We start from the raw sequence: 6,606 nt of genomic DNA on the forward strand, positions 1-6,606 counted from the left end.
AAAAGACATGCTCACACATGTACAGACAGCAGAAAGGAAAACAGAGTAAAAGAAAAGTGAAGAAAGTAAAACTCCTGCATCCTGTGGGTGGCCCTTATTGAGTTGCATTATTAAGAAGTAAGGTGATACTATTTAACCTGCATTAACATTCAATGAATGAAGGCAGATATGGATACAGGTGAATATTCACACACAGTATATTACATTACATGTTAGACGCTTTTATCCAAAGCAACTTACATACTCAATACTGTGGACAATCCCCACAGGAGCAATTTGGGGTGAAGTGTCTTGCCCAGGGACACAACGACATGCTGACTGCAGTGGGGTTTGAACCTGTGCCCCCCTGATCCGAACACCAACGCACTATTCACTGCGCGACACGCCTCCACGTGAAAAGGGTAATCTCATTGACATCTGCAGAGGGGCGGGAAAGCACAGGTGAGATGAGCCACAAACTTCCCGAACCACATCAACATTTAATGAGGCCTGAGAAACACGAGTCTTTAATTCAAGAAAGGCAGGTGATGAGAGGTTTGCCACACACACAGTTGCCGGACATAACTCCTCTCGAGGCTCCTGCCTTTGCAATTGATATTTTTCATCCAGCCTACACCCACGACTGCAGATATTGTTAGGAGGCCAAAGGTCTTTTTTAAAACTCTCATAAAGTTCTCATTTAGGTCACATGTTTTAGGAGAGAAGTTAGTTTTTTATACATTATTATATTTGTAGCAACAAAAACCTTCTGTTCTGAATGTGCCTGAATTCCTAACCAAAACTAGTCATAAGAAGAAGTCAAAATCACAAGGTCTGAAGAAATTCAAACTCAAAAGTTGGTCAAATAAACACAGACAAAATGATGATATATTATATTAACATTTTAGAAAGTAGTATTCCGCATCATCTGCAGCTTGACATCTAGTAACTTTACCTGTACTGATTAAACAGAGAATCATAGAGAAGTCCAGCATCAACATGTGTCTGCTTCGCTTGAAGGTCAACAATTGTCTGCTCTGTCTAGTTTCCATTTTAAGAACAAAACTGGACTTTTCACTGAGCTGGCACATTTTCTTACATTTGTAGTTTGATGATAATGACTGCTGCAGTTATATGATGTGAAAAAAAGACTGTTCGTCTCAAATAGTTTTTTATTCTGTGTTCTAGGGTTAACAAATAATTGTTATTATGCAGGCTCAGCGAGAGGTGTCAAAGTAAGAAGCTTTATAATCAGTTACTGTGATCAGCAATGTATCATTAAAAGAATATTTGCAAATGTAATTTGTACCAGTCTATAGACAGTGTCCATCCCTTTTCCTTCAACAAAATGGGATGGACAAACCTGCTAGGGCAATTTATCTCTGAACAAGCAAGGATTTTTTTATAATTTGAAAGGAACAATTTGATCACCAATTTCCATTTGAGAGTCTATTTTGCATTTATTTGCAAATTAATGATGAGGCGAGAGATGCCCCGGGGACCTTACATTTTTCCCATAAGAACCAAGCAGAGAGAGAGCGAGATGGGAAATATGGGAAGCTTAGGATGGCAGAGAGAAAGACAGAAAGACGGACAGAAAGTGTGCGTGGAAGAACGAACAACAGAATCTCAAGGCACAAGGGTCACGTCTGAGAAAATACAGCAGGGAAAGTAAATTAAAGTAAGCGAAATGGAAAGTGAAAGGGCAGAACGGGGAAATCAGGGAAGGTGCAAGAAAATATAATTTATTGCGAGGGAGGGGAGTTGTAATAGAGCAGTGAGACTGCAGAGGAATCATGGTTCCCACCTGCTGGCTATTTTCCCAGAGACAGAAGCCCACTTGTTTGTTATTGACTGAGATCATGCCCTTTATTCCACACTGAGCATGTGCGACAACACTCAGCTGACATCTTAAAAGCCTAATAACCTCAGTACACACTCATGGTGTTGGACTAGATGATATTGAAAGCAAGACCATTACATTCAGTTTTGTGAGTGACCTCTAATGCAACCGAAAGCCTCTCTGCTATAATTCAACAGATTAATTAAGGCCTTTGTTTTTATTGTGTGTGTATTGGCATGCAGGTTGTGTGAGTGTGTACCGGTAGATAGCGGTGGGTGTTGTGCCCTTCTCTGTTCACACACCTCAATCACCATTCAGTATACTTTCTAGCAGCAATCCTCCACAAAGGACAACCGTTAAGACCCTTGGTGCATTTCTCAAGGTCAACCATTATACATGCACACACTGAGATCCAAAGCTCCTTGAACACTCTCACACACCTTCCCAATCAAATCCTCTCACTAAATGGCCCGCCGTAGCTCTTTCTCTCCTCTCATCGCACTCAGTTTTCCCCCTGAAGTCCTAACCTTCTGTGTTTCAGTAACTACCATGTTCCCCAAAGTCCCTGCTCCGCTGAGGCGTTAAATCCTTAAAAAGAGTTCTGCTTTCATGCAACCTGTGTCTTATATTCATTGCTGTTACCATCATTCATTACAACCTGCAGTAACAATACAATGTTCCTCACACACAAACTATCAAATACAATTGTTCCTGTTGGTGACACTAAGCAGTCCATTTAAACATGTGGTGGTCCTTCCATCAACAAACAGGACAACAATGCAGAGCTATTGCTCTACTATCATGTTGGTGAACAGTTATTTATTTATACATCCAGCAGATATAAAACAATATTATCCACTATTTGGAGTCATGTTTCTGGACAAATTACAAATGCAGGGCAAACTATTAGCTCTGTTGGTGTCCATCAACTAATGAGGTAAATAAAATGCTCTTCAGCTGTTTGATACTTCACTATGTTTACAAGTTTAGTATAGCTAACTGTGTCTGTGACGAGGAGTCAGCTCACAGACACTTCTTGGATCTTTCGTGCTTAAAATGTCCTGAGAGCCACTAAAACGCTCTAATGATAATCATTTTCTGCATGTTCATCACTGCGAATGACACCTTTCACAATACAAACAGTCATCTGATTAGGGCAGCTTTAAATAGGCGTTGATGCTCATCAAATGTTGTGTTTCTCAGTCGTTACCCAGCTAGCTCCAATTTGTTACACGATTATATGGACAGAGTTAAATGTGCATTTAAAAAAATTGACAAATGTTTAAAACATTGAAAAGTGTTTTGAAATAAATTGAATATGCATAGTTTTCCTATTCAACTAAAACAAATGACGATAATTTGGCTAACCTTTGTTGGTTTACAATCTCAGTGCGTGTCTAACAACTTATGTTCCTTTCCCCACATGAAAACAAAATCAACCAACGTCTAATGAGCTGCAATTCTCCTTCCAGGAGAAGAGGCAGAATGCTTTTATGAATAAATGAACATCCTCCGCTTCCACTGGCAATCTGTGTCTTTCTTCACCTTTTTCCCCCAGGGTTGGCTGAAAACTAACACTTTTCTGCCGTGTCCATTCACAAGAAAAAGACATCGCACCCTTCAACACCGAGGCCAAAATGTCTTGCCCACATGCTCGCATATTTTAGTCAGGACTATTTTTTTTCCTCAACATTCTTCAATTATTTAATTTGGTCACTATTCCCATCTTCCCCCTTCTGTTAATTATGTCCTCATCCTCTTGTTGTTCTCATCAGTAATGCCTTATTTCAAGCCTCTAAATACAGCTGAGTTTTTCCCACTATTTACCAGGCTTAGCAGCAGAAAGGACAGTGATGCTTTCCTTCAGGAAGCTGTCACACTGCTGTGCTAAAAGCTTTATACTTGTGTGTTCCTGTTTTCATGTAAATATGTGCGTCTCTGAAGGAGTTGTTCAATTGTAGTAAAGAGGTTATAAAGGGTGATTGTTGCCACTGTGGATAAACAGAAAAAGCTAGAAAAAAACCTATATGTATCAATAAAGTATTGAAAGTATTGAGCTGTATGGGTAGTATTTATTTTTGATGCACCAAAAGTTTGCTGGGAGCAATGTGCCGTCAGCTCTGTCTGCGTATGTTTTTTTTACGTTGTGTTGTCAGAAAGACAAAACTGCAGACAGCGATACATTTAGAAACCCAAACAAGATAATGAGGACCAGGCAATAATGAGCTGATTGCTTGATTAGAGGCATAGAGCCTCCACAGCAGCAGCACAAATATGTGTGGCTAACGTGTTGACGCTATTCTTTGCTCAGGTTGGGCAACTTTAAGAAAATGGCCATGAAATCACCACCCGTCCTTTACTTTGACTGTCAAAAAGGTGGACAGGAACCTAGCCAGCCATGCTGTCCGGAGGGGTAGAGTCAGGTAAAGGTAATTGCTTAGCAAGATAATGAAACAGGAGATAGAATCAGGAGGAAAGGGGGAGAGGTGACAGCCTATAATTGGAAACGGAGACAGATGGTGGAAGAGGGAGAAGAAAGAGAGTTGGGCGGGTAGAATGAAAGAAAGAACAGTCCTTTATAAGCCATATGCACCCTACCACAACATGACATAACACATTGCCACGCATGTCATATACATGGAACCCTGCAGTGTAGCGTGGGTAAACAGAGCTATATGTGTCTCAGATCAGAGTGCACTAATAAGTCCTAGCTACAATCTCTTTTCAGCAGCTATATAAGTTATACCTTTCAGATTTGTTGTCACAACTTATGACTGCACATAACTCGGGCACAAAGTAGTTAATGTAATGAGCAATGCTACAGCCACCAAAAACAAGTGCTGTGATGAGAGTATTGCTTAATTTGTCCGGCGTCATGAATCATGGCAACATTTCGCCAGTGGAGGTTTATTTACATGCATCACTCTGACAGCTTACGAAACCCCTTTATGAAATGCCTCCAGTGCTTTACAATACCGTTAGAACGGGATGTATATGGTAAGAAAGCATGACCAGGGACACAAACACACACAATCTCTCATCCTTCTTCCTATGCTGCAAGTAACTGGGGGCAAGTAGGGAGACTTGTCAGGGTGGGTAGTCGTCAACCCTGAAGATCTACAAACACGCACTGTTGCGTTTCAAGTGTCTGCGTGCTCCATTGCTAAAAACACAGCAACCATTGAGAATATGGTGTGACAAGTATGTGTGAAGTATTAATATACATACCCAGGACTGAAGCGTGGTCCCTGATGCCTCCTCATCTGTCCAGCTGTGTGCGTAGGTAAATCTATTTTCCTCTCCTCTTGGCACCACAAGTTGCAGACGCTGCTCCACACGTGCCGGTCCTCCGCTCCTCAGTCTGTCTCCGCCTCACTCTCAGAGCCTGGCATCTGTACTAAACCTGTCACTCATCCTCCTCTTTCTCTCCTACTCCCTCCTTCAGCCGGCAGCCTCCTTTGCTTACACACCTCCTTTCACTCCTTGTTGGTTATTGTCCAAAGATATGATCCAGGCACTCGCAGGAGGGGGAGGGGGGGTGGGGGAGATTTCCCTCTCCTTCAAACAGTGTTCCTCAGCGGGTCAGGGCGCCCTCCATCTCCCCCGGCGTGGATGTGGGATTATGAGAGAGGAAAAGGAGGATGGGTGAGGAGCGGGCTGTTGATGTAGCTGTTGCCTGCTTCAATGTGAGCGCCTCTCTCTCGCTAAGCATGGTTTTCATCGCTCTCTCTCTCTCACTCTTTATCTCCCACTACCCCCCTCCCCCCTTTCTCAGTCCATGTCTATCTGCTGCTGCTGCTCCGGCTGTTTGGATTCACAATTCAGTGTGCTCTCGGGCGTGCGGTTTAGGGAGTCTCTCTAAACAGCCAGACAGGAAGAAAAACGAAGAGACTGAGAGCAGAGATTGAAGAGGCGGAAAAACAGGAAAGGAGATGATAGCATTTTGAGCCTGAAAGAGAGGAAAATATTAAGTTACTTAGGGATTTGCAATAGACAAAACCAAGAAATATATATAAAGATAACTGTTAAATAAATATAGATAAGTTAGATTTATTAAATTACAATTTAGGAATTTAAAACAACACATCCAATACAAGCACAACGTGACATAGCACTAGTTTGTGTTCCATCAATGTACCAAAACTACATTTGAGTCACGGAGAGGCTGTTTTTATGAAAGCGGCTTTGAAAGTAGCCTTTGAGCTTTTTGCTAACATCAGTATGCTAATTTGCTCACAATGATAATGCTATAACAATGATGATATTTTGCAGATAAAATATTTACCATGATCACTTGAGCTGGCTAGCTTTTGCACTATAACCTTTTTTAAACCCCATTTCCAAAGATGCCATTATCTTAAAGAACATCAGTAAAATGTGTTAACTTAAAATTATCAAGGTTAAAAAAAGATCAATAGCTTCCAGAGAAAAAGAAGCTTAGCAATGTGACAATCAAGAGACACAAATCAAAACTTAAGAGACAAATAATAGCAACTATAGACATTATTAGGAGCAATCCAATCACAAAATAACTGGCTTACCTGATCTACTCCAACAGGTTGTTCCAGATTCGTGGAGTCGTGACTGCAAAGGTCTCCTCAGGCTCATATGGGGTTAGCAGGTCAAAACCGAGTCGATCCCATTGGTGGTCATTAGGATTGTAAAACTCACGAACAAGTACAGGCTGCAAACTTAGAAATGCTTGCATTTTAAGCTTTTATCTACTGTGTCTTATGAGTAATATTGCTCCGGCTTTCTGAGACAAACAACACCAAAATGTGATA

The 6,606-nt window shown here is 41.3% G+C and overlaps 1 protein-coding gene across 2 annotated transcripts in view; it reads right to left on the reverse strand.

The window, feature by feature from the left end:
* The window catches only part of LOC117462714 (leucine-rich repeat and immunoglobulin-like domain-containing nogo receptor-interacting protein 3), a 40,046-nt gene extending 34,460 nt beyond the window's left edge, over positions 1-5,586 (reverse strand). Inside the window, exon 1 of one of the 2 annotated variants that reach the window (XM_034105005.2) lies at positions 5,051-5,586. The gene's annotated coding sequence lies outside the window, so the exon portion shown is untranslated. Of the gene's footprint in view, positions 1-240; positions 302-5,050 lie in introns of those variants that run through there. The other variant, XM_071206336.1, reaches the window with a different exon arrangement.
* Between the last annotated feature and the right edge of the window lie 1,020 nt (positions 5,587-6,606).

Source organism: Pseudochaenichthys georgianus, chromosome 17 (genome assembly GCF_902827115.2).
Source record: "Pseudochaenichthys georgianus chromosome 17, fPseGeo1.2, whole genome shotgun sequence".
Taxonomy (NCBI): Eukaryota; Metazoa; Chordata; class Actinopteri; order Perciformes; family Channichthyidae; genus Pseudochaenichthys; species Pseudochaenichthys georgianus.